The sequence below is a fragment of the Coregonus lavaretus genome (genome assembly GCF_964263955.1).
Source record: "Coregonus lavaretus genome assembly, chromosome: 20".
Taxonomy (NCBI): domain Eukaryota; kingdom Metazoa; phylum Chordata; class Actinopteri; order Salmoniformes; family Salmonidae; genus Coregonus; species Coregonus lavaretus.
Window position 1 is genome coordinate 15500743 of NC_140007.1, and position 21263 is coordinate 15522005.

Consider the following 21263-nt stretch of genomic DNA (forward strand, 5'->3'; position numbering starts at 1 on the left):
TGTAAACAGCATGTTGTTCGACAGGTGAGAGTTACAGCAGGAGTGTTGTTGGTGGAGGAAGGTCCTCTTCATGCCATCATAGTCTGTACTCTCTCTCTGTGATAATCTTGCACTGAAGGAAATCAGTGAGTGTTACTGACTAGTTTACAGCATGTTAATACCTGATTTGGACAGTGGCAGAATCCACTGATAAAGAAATCCTCAGATGGTGGCTGCTAGAGATGTATGGAAAGACTATCATTGAAAGTATGCATGAATTTATGAAGTTGTGTGTTATTGACTGGGTCAACTAATGAGAGCTGTCCTTTTTTCCAGTCCAGTTGCATTCTGATTTTCTGGGGCTTACTCACTATGAATGCAGTAGATGGAGTAAGTGCCTCTGATAAGGAATGTGTATAATATTTCCCATCAATACACCACACACCCAAGGTTCTATGTCTGAAGCCCAACTCGCCCTCCCTCTGGACAGAGTCTGGGGCCACACCCAGGACGCAGGCTTTATTTCCTCCAACCTCAATGTCCCAACTATGTGTCCCTGAGCTAATGCCCTCAGAGCCCAGGACCACAAAGCATTCATCACATCTCTCTAGGTTGTCAGGAAGCGGCTGTGGCTCATCACAGTATGTCATACTGGTCAGATCCTCAGACAGGATGAGACGTGGATGGGCAGAGTTGGGGTCCAGAATCAAAGGAGTGTATTTAATTATCCCCTGCATCTTCTCCCAGACTCTGAACTGCAGGTTGCCCAGGTGCTTTGCCACATGGATCAGTGATCCTGAAACCCTCTGTGTGTACTAGGCTCTTTTCACTGTGGCATTGTAGTTCTGCAGGAATGAGATGTCTTCACCTCCCAGCTCCTTCTCTATGTCTCTGATTGTGTCTAAAAGTGAAGATATCTCTCTGGTCATCTCCTCAATCGTTGTCTTCATCATCTGACTCTTCTGCTTCTCTTCCTTCCTCAGTGCAGCAATCCTGCCTGGCCTCTCTGTGTGGTCTGCCTGGCTCTTAATGTGCTCTGCTGTTTGATCACAGGTCAGTTTAATTTAATGAAAGTCCTCAAGCATCTCCTTCAAGGGTTTTAGTGCAGTCTTAACTTCCTCCTTATGATCCAGTGCAGTTTCATCCGTGGGGACACAGTCATGCTTTTTATGTATTTTTGAATCCCGACACACTACACAGATAGGCTGCTTATCATCCAGACAGAATAGTTTAAGTTTCTCACTGTGCCGACTGCAGAGCACCTCTGACCCTGCTGAAGCTCTCTGACTTTGCTCCAGTAAGAAGGCCTCACACAGGTTCTTTCAAATCAGGTTACATGTTTTTTTTTCCATTGACAATCTTTTCCGGCACATTGGACATTCCTGGGATCCCTTCTGTTTCCAGAATTCCTTAAGATAGGCTTTGCAGATGCTGTGGCTACACGACAGGAAAACTGGATCCCTGAAAATATTACAACACACAGGACAGCAGAGATCCTCCTCTGGTAGAGAAGGTTTAGTTGCCATTTTTCACCACCACTGTCTCTCTTTTGTAATGGCTTCTGGAATTAAGGTTTACTTTCACGTTTGAAAACTTACAGCAGTGAGGTCAGTAGAACTTCGAAATCACCGTTTTGATTTTGCTGTCTCTTTGTCTTCGATGGTTGTTTGAATGTTGATTATTTCCAACGATTTCAATGAACGAAGTCCATTGATAATGCAAATAAATCAAATCAATAAACAATGAATGCTGAGAATATCGCTAATTAACTGCATGCTACTGTGCTGTTCTGTTTAATCTACTTCTTCCTGTTTAACTAGTAAGATGAGGGTGGAGCGCTGCAAGGTCACATGGAAGGTGTGTGTGTGTGTGTCTGTGTGTGTCTGTTTGTCTTCAAAGTTGTATTACTATCAATGCAGAAAGACAGCAATCTCGCAATACTGGGCAAATAAATATATCCAATTTACAAACACTACACAATGATGCCACTAATAAATATTATATTGTACACCATAAAAAAAAACTGTAACATCACAATGTGTATAATATAGTCATCAGCGGCAGTCATATGCTGCCTTTAAATGCTGCTTGGAATTTCTATCTTCTGTTGGTGAAGTCTTAGTATGACCAGCCAGGTAACACCAGATCCACTGCAGTATTAGACGTTTGTCCAGGTCCCCAGGACGTCGGGAGATTTACATTTACATTTAAGTCATTTAGCAGACGCTCTTATCCAGAGCGACTTACAGTTAGTGAATGCATACATGTTTTTTTGTTTGTTTTATTTGTATTTTATTAATTTTTTTCATACTGGCCCCCCGTGGAAAACGAACCCACATCCCTGCCGGCCAAACCCTCCCCTACCTTGGACGACGCTGGACCAATTGTGCGCCGCCCATGGGTCTCTCGGTCGCGGCCGGTTGCGACAGAGCCTGGACTCGAACCAGGATCTCTAGTGGCACAGCTAGCACTGCGATGCAGTGCCTTAGACCACTGCGCCACTCGGGAGTATAGATGCCTTCAATACTGTCCACTAGGGGCAACGTGAGTGCCTAATAGCCTACTCGTTAAAAAAAAGTATGTTTCAACCCTATCCCAAACCTTAACCCTTACCTTAATCAGTCGGAATTGATGCCTAACCTTAACCGTCAAGTTTTTTCTGTTTTAACCCTATCCCAAACATTAACTCTTACCTTAATAACCAGTCAGATTAATGCGTAAACTTAACCGTTTATCGATATGTCTCTAGTGCCCAAAAGCCAATATTAACATGGGCAGCGCCACTGAGGACTGATAGATTGTAATCTCTATACATCTCTATGGCTCAGAGGTGCCTGCAGTTAAAGGGACAGTTAACCAAAAGATGCAGTTGAAAGGACTGTTAACTAAAAAGTGCAATTTAAAGGGACATTTAACTAAAAAGTGTGAGAAAAATGAGAGCCTTTGCTACAGCCGCCTCCAAAGGCGGTCTCTGCTGGTTTTGCTCTTACTCTTCAAAGGTTTCCCAAGCGGCCAGGTTTAATCTGGGTCATCCTTGACCTCAGGCAAGGGAATCAGATGGGCCACCGGTCTGAGGTAAGTTTGATCACCGCCAACCTGCACTTCAGTGGTCCAGATCCGTCCATCTGACCCTGCGATGACCTTGGTGATCCGACCGATGGGCCATGAGGCACGAGGCAACTGGGGATCAAGGAGCATGACTACCTGACCAACATTCAGTCCTTTGGACTCCTCCTGCCACTTCTGAAACTGTTGTAGACTCGGGAGGTAATGCCGGATGAAGTTGGCTCAGAAGTGGTCAGTCAGTGCCGTTGACCAACGAGATCACTGTCAGCATAGATAGCTTGAAGCAGAGAGCTGTCACGCCGCCCCATTAAAACCAATTTGGGAGTGACTGGGTCCAGGTCAGCAACATCAGTCGACAAGTAGCCCAAAGGCTTAGTATTCAGAATGCCCTCCACCTCAATGAGCACTGTATGGAGTACAGTTTCCGTCACTGTCTGGTCGCCGAGTACCACCTGCAGTGCCGCATTTACAGACTGGATCTCAATCTCCTACATACCCCTGAAGTGTGGCGCATGTGGGGGGTGGAACTGAAAGGTAAAATGGTGATCCACCAGTTTCTGTTGGAGGGCTCCATCTTTGAGAAGGCTTCCCTCAGCTCATTGTCATCCCCTCTGAAATTTGTGCCTCTGTCTGCCAATATATCGTTAGGCGTCCCACGTTGGAAAATGAACCGGCAGAGGCCATCAAAAAAGCATCCGTGGGGTCTCCCGAGTAGCAAAGCGGTCTAAGGCACTGCATCACAGTGCTTGAAGCGTCACTACACACCCGGGTTAAATCCCAGGCTGTGTCACAGCCGGCCGTGACCAGGAGACCCATGAGGCGGCGCACAATTGGCCCAGCGTCGTCCGGGTTAGGGGAGGGTTTGGCTGGCCGGGATTTCCTTGTCCCATCGCACTCTAGCGACTCCTTGTGGCTGGCTGGGCGCCTGCAAGCTGACCTCGGTCGCTAGCTGGACGGTGTTTCCTCTGACACATTGGTGCGGCTGGCTTCCGGGTTAAGCGAGCAGTGTGTCAAGAAGCAGTGTGGCTTGGCAGGGTCATGTTTCGGAGGACGCATGGCTCTCGACATTCGCCTCTCCCGAGTCCGTAGGGGAGTTGCTGCGATGGGACAAGACTGTAACTACCAATTGGATAAAAGTACAAAACAATTAAATAAATATAATAATCTGTGTCGATGCTCTCCACAAGGTCCTGATGGGCACAGTGGGTGGTCATACACTTGAAGATAACACCCCACCGCTTCTCCATTCTGGAGATCGCCATATACGGCACTGGTGACAGGCTTGCTGTTGTTTGCGGATGGCTGCACAATCTCTCAGCACCCAGAATTTCCTCCTGACCTCTCTTAAGATCCGTTCTGAACCAGGGAGAGCCGTCCTCCCACCCATATGAGACAGAGAATCGGGTCAAACTCAGGTGAGAAAGTGAGAAGTCGACTCTGGATGTGCATGTTTTTTTTTTAATAGTTATATATATATATATATATATATATATATATATACACTGCTCAAAAAAATAAAGGGAACACTTAAACAACACAATGTAACTCCAAGTCAATCACACTTCTGTGAAATCAAACTGTCCACTTAGGATCAACACTGATTGACAATACATTTCACATGTTGTGCAAATGGAATGGACAGCAGGTGGAAATTATAGGCAATTAGCAAGACACCCCCAATAAAGGAGTGGTTCTGCAGGTGGTGACCACAGATCACTTCTCAGTTCCTATGCTTCCTGGCTGATGTTTTGGTCACTTTTGAATGCTGGCGGTGCTTTCACTCTAGTGGTAGCATGAGACGGAGTCTACAACCCACACAAGTGGCTCAGGTAGTGCAGCTCATCCAGGATGGCACATCAATGCGAGCTGTGGCAAGAAGGTTTGCTGTGTCTGTCAGCGTAATGTCCAGAGCATGGAGGCGCTACCAGGAGACAGGCCAGTACATCAGGAGATGTGGAGGAGGCCATAGGAGGGCAACAACCCAGCAGCAGGACCGCTACCTCCGCCTTTGTGCAAGGAGGAGCAGGAGGAGCACTGCCAGAGCCCTACAAAATGACCTCCAGCAGGCCACAAATGTGCATGTGTCTGCTCAAATGGTCAGAAACAGACTCCATGAGGGTGGTATGAGGGCCCGACGTCCACAGGTGGGGGTTGTGCTTACAGCCCAACACCGTGCATGACGTTTGGCATTTGCCAGAGAACACCAGGATTGGCAAATTCGCCACTGGCGCCCTGTGCTCTTCACAGATGAAAGCAGGTTCACACTGAGCACGTGTGACAGACGTGACAGAGTCTGGAGACGCCGTGGAGAACGTTCTGCTGCCTGCAACATCTTCCAGCATGACCGGTTTGGCGGTGGGTCAGTCATGGTGTGGGGTGGCATTTCTTTGGGGGGGCGCACAGCCCTCCATGTGCTCGCCAGAGGTAGCCTGACTGCCATTAGGTACCGAGATGAGATCCTCCGACCCCTTGTGAGACCATATGCTGGTGCGGTTGGCCCTGGGTTCCTCCTAATGCAAGACAATGCTAGACCTCATGTGGCTGGAGTGTGTCAGCAGTTCCTGCAAGAGGAAGGCATTGATGCTATGGACTGGCGCGCCCGTTCCCCAGACCTGAATCCAATTGAGCACATCTGGGACATCATGTCTCGCTCCATCCACCAACGCCACATTGCACCACAGACTGTCCAGGAGTTGGCGGATGCTTTAATCCAGGTCTGGGAGGAGATCCCTCAGGAGACCATCCGCCACCTCATCAGGAGCATGCCCAGGTGTTGTAGGGAGGTCATACAGGCACGTGGAGGCCACAAACACTACTGAGCCTCATTTTGACTTGTTTTAAGGACATTACATCAAAGTTGGATCAGCCTGTAGTGTGGTTTTCCACTTTAATTTTGAGTGTGACTCCAAATCCAGACCTCCATGGATTGATACATTTGATTTCCATTGATAATTTTTGTGTGATTTTGTTGTCAGGACATTCAACTATGTAAAGAAAAAAGTATTTAATAAGATTATTTCATTCATTCAGATCTAGGATGTGTTATTTTAGTGTTCCCTTTATTCTTTTGAGCAGTGTACTTACAGTGAGGGCAAAAAGTATTTGATCCCCTGCTGATTTTGTACGTTTGCCCACTGACAAAGACATGATCAGTCTATAATTATAATTGATTTGCATTATAATGAGGGAAATAAGTATTTGACCCCTCTGCAAAACATGACTTAGTACTTGGTGGCAAATCCCTTGTTGGCAATCACAGAGGTCAGACGTTTCTTGTAGTTGGCCACCAGGTTTGCACACATCTCAGGAGGGATTTTGTCCCACTCCTCTTTGCAAGTCATTAAGGTTTCGAGCCTGACGTTTGGCAACTCGAACCTTCAGCTCCCTCCACAGATTTTCTATGGGATTAAGGTCTGGAGACTGGCTAGGCCACTCCAGGACCTTAATGTGCTTCTTCTTGAGCCACGCCTTTGTTGATGCGGTGAAGTTGTCCTGTCCCCTTAGCAGAAACCCCCCCCCCCCCCCCAAAGCATAATGTTTCCACCTCCATGTTTGATGGTGGGGATGGTGTTCTTGGGGTCATAGGCAGCATTCCTCCTCCTCCAAACATGGCGAGTTGAGTTGATGCCAAAGAGCTCGATTTTGGTCTCATCTGACCACAACACTTTCACCCAGTTCTCTGAATCATTCAGATGTTCATTGGCAAACTTCAGACGGCCCTGAGCAGGGGGACCTTGCGGGCGCTGCAGGATTTCAGTCCTTCACGGCGTAGTGTGTTACCAATTGTTTTCTTGGTGACTATGGTCCCAGCTGCCTTGAGATCATTGACAAGATCCTCCCGTGTAGTTCTGGGCTGATTCCTCACCGTTCTCATGATCATTACAACTCCACAAGGTGAGATCTTGCATGGAGCCCCAGGCCGAGGGAGATTGACAGTTATTTTGTGTTTCTTCCATTTGCGAATAATCGCACCAACTGTTGTCACCTTCTCACCAAGCTGCTTGGTGATGGTCTTGTAGCCCATTCCAGCCTTGTGTAGGTCTCCAATCTTGTCCCTGACATCCTTGGAGAGCTCTTTGGTCTTGGCCATGGTGGAGAGTTTGGAATCTGATTGATTGATTGCTTCTGTTGACAGGTGTCTTTTATACAGGTAACAAGCGGAGATTAGGAGCACTCCCGATTAAGAGTGTGCTCCTAATCTCAGCTCGTTACCTGTATAAAATACACCTGGGAGCCAGAACTCTTTCTGATTGAGAGGGGGTCAAATATTTATTTCCCTCATTAAAATGCAAATCAATTTATAACATTTTTTACATGCGTTTTTCTGGATTTTTTTGTTGTTATTCTGTCTCTCACTGTTCAAATATACCTACCATTAAAATTATAGACTGATCATTTATTTGTCAGTGGGAAAACGTACAAAATCAGCAGGGGATCAAATACTTTTTTCCCTCACTGTAGGTATCAAAAGTAAAAGTACAAGTATAAATAATTTCAAATTGATTATATTAAGCAAACCAGACGGCACAATTTTCTAGTTTTTTAAATGTATGGCTAGACGGGGGGCACACTACAACACGCAGACATTATTTGTTTGCGTGAGTCCTCCAGATCAGAGGCAGTAGGGATGACCAGGGATGTTCTCTTGATAAGTGTGTCCTGCTAAGCATTCAAAATGTAACTAATACTTTTGGGTGTCAGGGAAAATGTATGGAGTAAAAAGTATATAATTTTCTTTATGAATGTAGTGAAGTAAAAGTAAAAGTTGTCAAAAATATAAATTGTAAAGTACAGATACCCAAAAAAACTACTTAAGTAGTACTTTAAAGTATTTTTACTTAAGTACTTTACACCACTGCCTTTCAATAATCCATTTAATTTCCCTAAGTGTGTGGTTGGGTATTGGAAGCACAGATAACATAAATAAAACCAAAAAGTGCAATTAAAGGGGCAGTTAACTACAAAGTGTAATTTAAAGGGACAGTTCACTAAAAAGTGTTCGAAAAATGAGAGCCATTGCTACAAGTTCACTACATCAAAGCTACCTTCTGAAATGTTATAAGTCCCTGTGCCTTTCAGTCCAACACCTTGGCCATTACACAATTGTGTAAGTATGTAGACCTGCAAGAGGGGAATAAAAAATGTCAACATATCCATAAACTGCATCTGTTTAGATATAATGCAGTTTCTGATAAAACAATTGGGGCTTGCATATTACGTATTTAGTTGTTTACATTTTAGTAATTTAGCAGACACTCTTATCCAGAGCGACTTACAGTTAGTGAGTGCATACATTTTCATACTGGCCCCCCGTGGGAATCAAACCCACAACCCTGGCGTTGCAAACGCCATGCTCTACCAACTGAGCTACAAGGAGGCCTGTGTATTTGTTTACAATTAAAGAGAGCTTTGAATGGCTAGATAGAAATGCATGGTCATCAATAAACCCTTTCAGAGCAAAATATATTGTGAGGAATCATCATTGTAATAGTCAACTCGAGATGGACTGGTCCAATTTTAGCTGAGGTGGGCCTGTCTAACATGTTTTTTTGCGCAAAATTATAATTATCTGGTTAATAATAAAGGGAAAAAATGGGCCGGTGTGAAAAATAATGGGCTGGTGTGGGGGCCTCAAGGAAAGAAATGGGCCGGTGAGTTAGAAATGCATGGACTGATTTCTGGTCCCAGTACGCCCCTGACTGTTAATGATTTTAGGAGGGTATAACAAGAGTATCACGAAGACACTTCAAGGCATTGTAGAGTCAGATATCCCAGCAGTTGGTAAAGGGAGCAAATGTTTCTCAATGCTGTTAGGAAATGGGAGTTTAGAGTGCATTTAGTTTAGACAGCACAACCACATTGGCTGTGTTTACACAGGCAGCCCAATTCTGATCTTTTGTCAATAATTGGGCAAAAGATCAGAATTGGGCTGCCTGTGTAAACGCAGCCATAATCAAACATGATTTACACCCCATAACCCCAGATAGCAGTAGCTTTTGGTCACGCTCCCCTGCTCAAACGTTGCATGCATCAATCAATGGTTGCGTGCCACGTCATCGGCTGTGTCGTCGGGCACCAGATTGCTATAACATATGATGTGGTTAGGTGATACGTCAAATACCTAACCTAGCACAGGAGGTTGGTGGCACCTTAATTGGGGAGGACTGGCTTGTGGTAATGGCTGGAGCGGAATGAGTGGAATGGTATCAAATACATCAAACACATGGTTTTTATTTCGCTCCGTTCTGGCCATTATTATGGGCCGTCCTCCCCTCATCAGCCTCTTGTGCTATCCAAGCGTTGTAAGATCTGGCATGCGTCAGCAATGTCTGAGCAGGGGAACACGACCATACTCTCAAGGTTACTCTTGAGCCAATTTCCTGTTAGGGGTTGATAATAGGAAGGGCGTGGCTGGCCCTCACTCTTTCTTTGCCATGTGACAATGAGAGTCTGTCGTTTGGGGATGGACTGATGTAAGACACAAGTCGCTTTGTTGGGCTATCTCGTCACAAAAAACTCACCTCTGCAACACAAAAAACGCTGGAGCTGGCCGGCCCAGATGGTCGACACTGCCGGTCAGAGGTCAGAAGTTGGAGGTAAGCTGCATGCCTTGTGGTACACCCACAACACCTATCCACTTGCCCTTACTCACACATATTCTGCACACTGTTATATCCGATTATGGAACCATTAGGCAGGCCTAGGACCATAGACATAGGAGAATGATGTCACTTGAGTCAAATGTATCAGGCACACCCAACTCTTTCATAACCAATATGCAGGGATGACCTTCAAACTTGCTTAAACTGAGGGAAGGATGGCTTCCAGCTATGAGTATCGCTGATCATTTCTTCCAGCAGCCGTTTTTCTATTCCATGAGATGGCACATCTCCCCACATCTAGAGAATGTTGACGGATTGACCTTCTTTTGGATGCACACTTACACATTTATTCAGGCATGATTCAAGCATAGGGGAGAGACTGGAAAGCTCAATGGAAGGAGTCAAACACACGCGCATGCATGCAAACAAGTATGTTCGTGTGTAGACCTTGGCTCTCCAACCCTGTTCCTGGAGAGATACCCTCCTGTAGGTTTTCGCTTCTACCCCAGTTGTATAACCTGATTCAGTTTATCATCCAACTAATTATTAGAATCAGGTGCACTAGATTAGGGTCGGAGTGAAAACCTACAGGACGGTAGCTCTCCAGGAACAGGATTGGAGAGACCTGGTGTATACCAATATATAAAGATGTTTGCGTGTGTCCGTGTGCATTTTTTAATTTAAAATTTTACATTTTAGTCATTTAGCAGACGCTCTTATCCAGAGCGACTTCCAGTTAGTGAGTGCATACATTTTTCATACTTCAGATGTTTAGCATGTGCGTACACGTGTGTGTCTTGTTGAAGGGGGAGTGCTGAAAGAAAAGGGCCTGCAGCATACGGGCGCTGTATGGGGGGAAATTAGAAGGCGAAGGTGAGAAATTAAATGTAACGACTGAGTTTGAGAGGAGGAGCAAGTCGTTGCTGTTGCATAGCCTAGGCCTCGGCCAGCCACACATATTTCACTGACGAGGCTTCAAGACACTGCAGGCATCTTCCCCACTCCACTCACCTTCCACTCATGGATGTGCTTTCAATGAGTCCTACATGAAAAATTACTACAGTTTACTATAGAATACTACAGTACTTACTAAATAATTCTATAGTAAACTGTATACTGTAGAATACTATACCACACACTGTAGTATCCCTCGATCATGTGTAGTAATAACTATAGAATGTTGTGGTATACTGTAGAATACTATAGTAAATACTACAGTTTTATCCCAAAAGAAACACTAGTAAATACTACAGTAATGTCCGCAAAAACACTACAGTCCTCAAAAACCCAACACTTTTTTAACTATAGCAAATACAACAGTATTTAATTGCATATACCCTGCAAATTCCCCTTGCCCATATCTCAATTTGTACCACCCATAAGTGAGAAACCTACATGACAAGTATAGACCATATATTGTGTTCCCTACAGGTTATAGAAAAGAGCAGAAGCGCTGAACCATCTGTTCAGACCTCAGTCCTACCTACCTACATGTTATGGAAAATGTACTCTTTAAGTATTTCCCCATTAGGTTTCCTCAAGGAGAAAGCCTCCACTTCTATGTCAAAGATAATGAAACAAAAACATTATAGTAAATACTACAGTATAGTACAGTCCGCAAAAACACTACAGTAAATAATAAAGTATTCTACAATCCACAAAAACACAACATTATTTACTATAGTATATACTACAGTTATTTTACTACAGTATTTGTACGATAGTCAACTGTAAATACTACAGTAAATACTTTATACCATAGTATACTAAAGTATTTTTTCATGTGAGTTGGGAGAAACACACAAACACTCACGCGCAGTCACACACACTTGCGTCCAGGCACCCACACATACTACATTTTAGTCATTTAGCAGATGCTCTTATCCAGAGCGACTTACAGGAGCAATTAGGGTTAAGTGCCTTGCTCGAGGGCACATCGACATATTTCTTACCTAGTTGGCTCAGGGATTTGAACCAGCTAATTTTCGGTTACTGACCCAATGCTCTTAACCACTAGGCTACTTGCCGCCCACACACGCACACTGTGCCGGTACGAGTCCCAACAGGCAGCCGGCATCCTTCACTGAGTGACAGACAGGACTTTGATTCCTGCTCCGCTGCCGGTATTTCTTTTATTTTTTTTATTTTTTTACGTTGTTTATTCTGTCCTGATGCTTTAAAAATGTTTTTACACCAAACATGCCATTCCTTCCAGATATGGGGGAAGAATGTGGTGGTAGAAAAGGTGAGCCCCCTGAAGACATCCTATAACTCTATAATTTCGAATGGATCATGGATGGACTTTGTCATGGAAACCAAGTGATATGATATGAGTTACATGTTCCTGTGAAAGTATGCGTTTGACATCTGGTTCCTGATGTTGGAGGCGTTTCTCGTCCTCTAACAGGCAACATCCCAAAATCCCTTACAGTAACTCCCCCCCAAACTGCCCACCCCTTGTCGATCCTTGGCATTGTGCCTCTCTCTACACAGACACAAAACGGGATAGCGTACTTTCCCTATTTTTTCCTCCCAATATTGCACAACAGTACATTTTATTACGCATTTCGACCAAGGGTCACAGTAAGGAAGGCCCATTGTTACAAAAAATGTCATGTAGAAATGTTATGTATATAGCTGATATGATTCCCTATTCAAACATAAATAGGGATTCAGATCAGCCTACTTTATTTCTATTTGAACGATCTATAATGTTTCACCCCACTGGACACAACCACGGTCTGTCTGAATGATAATATATAAACACTATCAAAGCGCTCTGCAGAACTGAGTCAACATGCCAATCAATCAAATGAATCAGCAGCACACACTGACGCAGCAACAACCTTGTCTCTGCTATTAGCTAATGCATTTGGGCGGCCATTTTGGAGCAATTGGCCAACAGTGGTAGAGGAGGACTTGACGAATGATGATGCAGTGAAGCCTGGTTTCCTGTTGTAGTGCTTGCTTCTCTCCCTCTGGCCCATCGCCCAAGCTTCTGACTCAGGAGAGGAAGTCTCCGTGGGCCCAACCAGTACTGTACATCACCCCCCTCCACCTCAACCTCCTATTGATTACCTATTCCTTCCCGCGGTCAGATGTATGGATAAAATGCATGATTAAGAGGGGCCGGGGAACCAGAGGCTAGCTTATGTATATGGAAATGAAAAATCCACTTACATCCACTCTTTACATCAAAAGAGTCCAGGGTTTCCGAGAGCGATTACTTATAGATCTTATTGTTGGGTCTGCGCAGCTTTAGAATAAATCAGTCTCGTCATTACTTATTTTTGTGTGGAGAGGGCTTTAAAGGGATACTTTGCGATTTTTGCAATTTTCTTTATCTACTTTCCCAGAGTCAGATGAACTCATTGTTACGAACCCCGTGGCTTTAAACGTCTAGGGTGTATGGACATGAGACCCGTAACATAATTCATGCAAATTAGGATGATGACATGGAACAGTGAGAACAAAAACTACACGACAACCATAAACTACCGTCAAACATAAAAGGTTTATTGCTGAACACACGGTAAAGGTTTGGGAAAAAGGGCTGAGCAGGACCCAAGAAATGAAACAATAGTGTAAAACACCCCTAAACTGATCTTGCCTGCCTCAAGAACCGCTAAGCTACTGCTACTCATACAAAAATACAGTGGGTGGTCCGCTCAGGTCTAACTAGTGTTTTTAGACAGATTTCTTCCTACGGGTAATGTACGCCCAAGGGCAACTAGCTTAAACTCCCCTTTTCCCAGAAACACACAAAGTTACCAAACAGAGTAATCAGCAAATTAGTGAGTACACAATACACAGGACACAACAGTATCCATACTCACATACGGAAATAGTCTCTAACAAAGTTACCAAACAGGGTAACCAGAAACTTAGTGAGTACACAATACACAGGACACAACAGTATCCATACTCACATACGGAAATAGTCTCTAACAAAGTTACCAAACAGGGTAACCAGCAACTTAGTGAGTACACAATACACAGGACACAACAGTATCCATACTCACATACGGAAATAGTCTCTATGTCAGGGCGTGCTGTAGGTGTAGTGGTGGAATCAAACGCAGGACTCAGAACGATAATCCAAAGACTTGTATTAAAGCCAAAACCAAGGCAAAAGGACAACTGGCCCGAAGGCGAAAATACGCACGAAGGCGAAATAGTAACAGCGCACAAACATGTGCGAAAATACTCCAGCGCAGTGGAGAAAAGCTCAACCGAGCGAAACACACGACTGACGTAAAACAATTACACACAACACTAGACAAACACAACGAGAAACTTATAGGACACTAATTACGCCAAAATAGAAACAGGTGTGAAAACAAACAGACAAAAGCAAACGAACATGAAACATACAACGGTGGCAGCTAGAATTCCGGAGACGACGAACGCCGAAGCCTGCCCGAACAAGGGAGAGAGGCAGCCTCGGCCGAAACCGTGACAGTACCCCCCCCTTGACGCGCGGCTCCAGACGTGCGCCGACTCCGGCCTCGGGGACGACCAGGAGGACGCGGAGCAGGGCGCGTCGGATACCCCCGATGGAATTCCGTCAGGAGCGACGGGTCCAAAATGTCTCTCCTCGGCACCCAGCACCGCTCCTCCGGACCGTACCCCTCCCACTCCACTAGATACTGGAGACCCCCCATCCGACGTCTCGAATCCAAGATGGACCTCACGGAGTACGCCGGTGCCCCCTCGATGTCCAACGGGGGCGGAGGAGTCTCCAAGATCTCATTTTCTTGGAGTGGGCCCGCTACCACCGGCCTGAGAAGGGACACATGGAACGAGGGGTTAATACACTTATACTCCACAGGTAGCTGTAATCTATAACATACCTCGTTCAACCTTCTCAGGACTTTAAATGGCCCTACAAACCGCCGACCCAGTTTCCGACAGGGCAGGCGGAGGGGCAGGTTTCTGGTAGAGAGCCAGACTCGATCACCAGGTGCGTACACCGGTCCCTCACTGCGGTGGAGATCAGCGCTCGCCTTCTGACGTCGGAGGGCCCGCTGCAGGTGGACGTGTGCAGCGTTCCACGTCTCCTCCGAGCGCCGCGCCCACTCATCCACCGCAGGAGCCTCGATCTGGCTCTGCTGCCAGGGTGCCAGAACCGGCTGGTAACCCAACACACATTGAAATGGAGTTAGGTTAGTGGAGGAATGGCGTAGGGAATTCTGGGCCATCTCGGCCCAGGGAACGTACCTTGACCACTCCTCCGGCCGGTCCTGGCAGTATGTTCTGAGAAACCTACCCACATCCTGGTTTACGCGTTCCACCTGCCCATTACTCTCCGGGTGGTACCCCGAGGTGAGGCTCACCGAGACCCCCAACCGCTCCATAAACGCTCTCCAGACTCTGGAGGTGAATTGGGGACCCCGATCAGCCACAATGTCCTCGGGTACCCCGTAGTGCCGGAACACATGGGTGAACAGTGCCTCGGCAGTTTGCAGGGCAGTAGGAAGACCCGGCATGGGGAGCAAACGACAGGCCTTAGAGAACCAGTCCACAACGACCAGGATAGTAGTATTCCCTTGGGAGAGGGGAAGGTCTGTTATAAAGTCCACCGAGAGGTGGGACCATGGTCGTTGTGGAACGGGCAGGGGTAGCAACTTACCCCTAGGCAGATGTCTAGGCGCCTTACACTGGGCGCACACCGAGCAGGAGGAAACATAAACCCTCACATCCCTTGCCAACGTGGGCCACCAGTACTTGGCACTAAGACAGTGCACTGTCCGGCCGATACCCGGATGTCCAGAGGAGGGTGACGTGTGAGCCCAATAGATCAATCGATCCCGAACCTCGAGCGGAACGTACTTCCGACCCTCCGGGCACTGTGGTGGACTAGGGTCGGTGCGTAACGCCCGCTCGAGTTCAGTATCGACCTCCCACACTACCGGTGCCACCAGACACGACTCAGGCAGTATGGGAGTGGGCTCCACGGACCTCTCCTCCGTGTCATACCGCCGAGACAGCGCATCTGCCTTGCCATTCTGTGACCCAGGGATGTACGTGATTTTAAAAGTAAACCTGGTCAAGAACATACTCCATCTTGCCTGGCGAGGGTTCAGCCTCCTCGCCGCCCGGATGTACTCCAGGTTACGGTGGTCCGTCAAAATGAGGAAAGGGTGTTGAGCCCCCTCAAGCCAGTGCCTCCACACCTTTAGAGCCTGTACCACGGCTAACAGCTCCCTGTCCCCTACGTCATAGTTCCGCTCCGCCGGACTGAGCTTCTTAGAATAAAAAGCACAGGGGCGGAGTTTAGGTGGCGCGCCAGACCGTTGTGAAAGCACGGCTCCTAAACCGGCCTCTGACGCGTCCACCTCTACCTGGAACGGCAAAGAGGGATCCGGATGCGCCAGCACCGGGGCCGAGGTAAACAGGTCCTTCAGCCTCCCAAACGCCCTGTCCGCCTCGGCCGACCACTGCAGACGCACCGGACCCCCCTTCAACAGAGACGTGATGGGAGCTGCCACCTGTCCAAAACCCCGGATAAACCTCCTGTAGTAATTTGCAAACCCCAAAAACTGCTGCACCTCCTTCACAGTGGTTGGTGTTTGCCAATTACGCACGGCCGACACCCGGTCTACCTCCATCTTCACCCCTGACGCAGACAACTGATAACCCAAAAAGGAGACCGACTCCTGGAAAAACAGACACTTCTTTGCCTTCACATACAGGTCGTGCTCCACCAGCCTCCGCAACACTCTACGCACCAGGGCCACATGCTCGACACGGGTAGGCGAGTACACGAGAATGTCATCAATGTACACAACCACCCCCTGCCCCTGCATGTCCCTGAAGATCTCATCCACGAATGATTGGAAAACTGACGGAGCGTTCATCAACCCGTATGGCATGACCAGATACTCGTAATGGCCCGAGGTGGTACTAAAGGCTGTCTTCCATTCATCACCCTCCCTGATGCGCACCAAGTTGTACGCGCTCCTGAGATCTAATTTCGTGAAGAAACGCGCCCCATGCAACGACTCAGTCATGGTCGCAATCAGCGGGAGTGGATAACTGTACTTCACCGTAATCTGATTGAGACCACGGTAATCGATGCACGGGCGCAAACCACCATCCTTTTTCTTCACAAAAAAGAAACTCGAGGACGCAGGGGAAGTGGAAGGCCGTATGTATCCTTGTCTCAGAGATTCGTCTATGTAAATCTCCATAGCTTTCTTCTCCTCCTGAGACAGAGGATACACATGGCTCCGTGGGAGCGCAGCTCCTGCCTGGAGGTCTATCGCACAATCTCCCTGCCTATGGGGTGGCAACCGCGTCGCCCTCGCCTTACTAAACGCAATAGCCAAATCCCCATACTCAGGGGGAACGTGCAATGCGGGCACCTGGTTTGGACTCTCCACCGAGGTAGCCCCTACGGAAACGCCCAAACATCTACCCACACACTGAGCAGACCACTCCATCAGAGCCCTCTCCTGCCACGAAATAGCTGGGTTATGGGTACTCAACCAGGGCATGCCCAGCACCACCGGATACGCAGGAGAGTCAATCAGGAACAGCTGAATCATCTCCTGATGATCCCCCTGCGCACACATCCTAAGTGGCGCCGTGACCTCCCTGATTAAGCCCGTACCCAACGGACGGCTATCTAGGGCATGAACGGGGAAAGGAACATCAACAGGAATAAGGGGAATCCCTAACGCTAAACAAAACTTCTTATCAATAAAATTCCCAGCCGTGCCTGAATCTACCAGCGCCTTATGCTGGGAATGAGGTGCTACCTGTGGAAAACGCACAGGCATACAAAAATGGGCAACAGTGAGCTCTGGGTGAGTGGGGCGCCTACTCACCTGGAGGGAATCCCCAGTGCGGGACCTGTCGTCATCTCCCCTAGGAGGCCATCCCCAGCACCTAGCCGCGGTGTGTCCTCCCCGACCACAGTTGGTGCAGTGGATGGACCCCCTAGCCTGCCGACTCCTCCTCTCTCTAGCGCCAGCGCCCCCGAGCTCCATGGGACACGGCTCGGAGGCGCTGGAGGGTGAAATGGACGGACCCTCCGCAGGACGTCCGCGGGTAGCCAGTAGGTTATCCAGCCTGATGGACATGTCGACCAGCTGGTCGAAAGAGAGGCTGGTGTCCCTACAAGCCAGCTCCCGACGGACGTCCTCTCGTAGGCTACATCTGTATAGATCGACGAGGGCCCGATCATTCCACCCTGCATCTGCCGCTAGAGTACGGAATTCGAGAGCGAATTCCTGGGCACTCCTCCTCCCCTGCCGGAGGAAGACCAGACGCTCCCCCGCCGCTTTCCCCTCCGGGGGATGGTCAAACACCGCCCTGAAGCGGCGGGAGAACTCGTCGTAGGTAATAGTCGCGGCGTCGATCTTCCTCCACTCCGCGTTGGCCCACTCCAACGCCCTCCCGGCCAGGCAGGAGATCAGGGCGGACACGCTCTCATGCCCCGAAGGTGCCGGGTGCACGGTGGCCAGGTATAGCTCCACCTGGAGGAGGAATCCCTGACACCCAGCCGCGGTTCCGTCGTAGGCCCTCGGGAGAGAGAGTCGGACTCCTCGAGGTTCCGGCGCTGGAATGGGCGGACTGGCCGATGGTGCTGGCAGGGAGGGAGGCGGTGGAGGCGTACCCCAGCCTCGGAGGGTGGTGATCACCTCCTGCAGGGCGGTCCCCATCTGCAGGATCTGGTCCTGTTGTTCCCGAACCTGGGCCTCCAGTCTCGTCTGTCCTGCTTCGGCTCCTGCTGATTCCATGGTTGGTGTGTAATTCTGTCAGGGCGTGCTGTAGGTGTAGTGGTGGAATCAAACGCAGGACTCAGAACGATAATCCAAAGACTTGTATTAAAGCCAAAACCAAGGCAAAAGGACAACTGGCCCGAAGGCGAAAATACGCACGAAGGCGAAATAGTAACAGCGCACAAACATGTGCGAAAATACTCCAGCGCAGTGGAGAAAAGCTCAACCGAGCGAAACACACGACTGACGTAAAACAATTACACACAACACTAGACAAACACAACGAGAAACTTATAGGACACTAATTACGCCAAAATAGAAACAGGTGTGAAAACAAACAGACAAAAGCAAACGAACATGAAACATACAACGGTGGCAGCTAGAATTCCGGAGACGACGAACGCCGAAGCCTGCCCGAACAAGGGAGAGAGGCAGCCTCGGCCGAAACCGTGACACTCTAACAAAGTTACCAAACAGGGTAACCAGCAACTTAGTGAGTACACAATACACAGGACACAACAGTATCCATACTCACATACGGAAATAGTCTCTCCCAACAAACACAACTGACCGGCTTTTAAACAATGGGATGTGTGATTGAAAAACCAGCTACAGGTGGTGCAATGCAGAGGAATGTTCACTGATTGGTCCACTTTAGCAATCAGCAGACATCTCAACGACCACCAATCAGGAACATACAGGACACCTGTGATTAGGGTAGAAGGAGAGGAAAAACACAGGACACAGGATACCTGAATCCGTAACACTCCCACCCTTAAAAGAGCAAACCACAATGGTTTGCGACACACGTACCATCACAACACCCAAAATTCAAAAATCATCCTGCCGGGATAACAAAAAAAACCTAGATCATTAAACACGAGACAAAGCATCTGCCAACACATTATCCAACCCCTTTTTGTGGCGGATCTCCAAATTATAATTTTGCACGACAAGTGCCCAACGCATAAGGCGTTGGTTCTGGTTGTACATCCGGTGGAGAAAAACTAAGGGGTTATGGTCAGTATACACTATCACTGGTAATGCACTGGAACCAACATAAACTTCAAAGTACTGCAGAGCTAACAACAAAGCTAGAGCTTCTTGTTCAATAGTGGAGTAGTTTGTCTGACATTTGTTAAATTTCCGTGAAAAATAACAGACAGGATGGTCCACTCCACTCTGGTCCTGCTGCAGTAGAACAGCACCAGCACCTCTGGCACTTGCATCTACCTCCAGTTTAAACGGTCGTTCAAAATCTGGCGCAGCAAGAACAGGAGTACTACATAAGAGTGCTTTAGCAGTGTTGAAAGCAGTACGACAATCTTCAGACCATACACATTTTCTCGCCGGACTGAGCAAATCCGTTAATGGAGCAACTACCGCAGAGAAATTTTTACAGAAACTACGGTAGTAGCCAACCATCCCTAAAAAGCGGCGTAGCTCTCTTCTGGTGGTAGGTGCGGGAAATGCATTTATAGCTGAGACCTTGGCATCTACAGGGCGCACCTGACCATGGCCGACCTGTTTACCGAGATAAGTAACAGTGGCCTTCCCAAACTCGCATTTTGCTAAGTTCAAGGTTAGAGAAGCGGCTGCTAGACGTTCACACACTACCCTTAGAGTGTTAACATGATCAGACCACTCAGTTGAATAAATGACCAGATCATCAAGGTAAGCACTACAATCAGGAACTCCAGCCAATACTGTGTTAACCAGACGTTGGAAAGTGGCTGGTGCGTTCCGCATCCCAAATGCCATGACAGCATATTGTAGGAAGTGATCTGGGGTCACAAAGGCAGAGATGTCGGAGGCACGTGGGGTTAACGGCACCTGCCAGTAACCTTTTAGAAGATCTAGTTTGGTTACATAAGTAGCAGCACCAACAGTATCAATACAGTCATCCAGTCTGGGTAACGGGAACGAGTCGGGCACTGTGACAGCATTGACCTTCCGATAGTCCGTACATAATCTGGATGTCCCATCAGGTTTAGGAACCAGAATGCACGGAGAACTCCAAGGACTTGAACTTGGCATAGCCAGGTTATTCTCCAGCAAATAACCGACCTCATCCCTCATTATCTTTCTTTTAGAGACGTTGACACGATAAGCATGTTGCTTGATAGGTGCAGCGTTTCCAACATTAATGTCATGTTCTAACACATTTGTACATGTAGGAACATCATTAAAAAGACATGGAAAGCTGTGTAATAGTCTCACAATATCATATGACTGTCTGTCCGTTAAATGAATCAGGCTTGACGGGAGAGACAGCAGCATCTCTGAATTGGGCAATCTAGCACACTGCTGCTGAGTATTGCGCAACTCCAAACCATCTCCGTCCACATCATTAACATGACCTCCCACTACAGCCGTAGCAGCAATAGAGACAGCCGACTCGGCCAGTTTCTCTGGACTGTCTACCTGAGTGACGGGTCTGGTGTGGTATGTCTTCAACATATTAACGTGGCACACACGAGATTGGCGTTTTCTATCAGGAGTCTGTATCACGTAGTCAGTTTCACTTAGTTTCTTTTCAATGACATAAGGACCAGAGAAACGTGCTGACAATGACGCTCCTGGCACAGGCAACAATACAAGAACTTGGTCACCTGGCTGCAGTGAACGAGAAACAGCCTGTGTGTCATAGTGTCATTTCATCCGTTTCTGTGAGGAAGACAGCGCTTCCTTTGCTAGAGCACAGGCACCATGTAGGCGCTCACGAAAGCGACTAACGTAGTCCAACACATTTTCTTTCACACACAACTCTTGTGATAAAAACTGATCCTTAAGGACTTTCATAGGTCCTCTCATGGTGTGTCCAAACACCAGTTCAGCTGGGCTGAACCCTAGGGATTCCTGTACTGTCTCACGGACAGCAAACAAA

At 47.6% G+C, this 21263-nt stretch overlaps 1 pseudogene across 1 annotated transcript; it reads right to left on the reverse strand.

Annotated features, from left to right (window-relative positions):
* Positions 1 to 201: 201 nt before the first annotated feature.
* Positions 202 to 1505, reverse strand: LOC311147626 (zinc-binding protein A33-like; annotated as a pseudogene). The gene is made up of 2 exons: positions 425 to 1505; positions 202 to 215 (listed from the first exon to the last, which is right to left on the reverse strand). The product of its transcript is annotated as a zinc-binding protein A33-like (transcript).
* Between the last annotated feature and the right edge of the window lie 19758 nt (positions 1506 to 21263).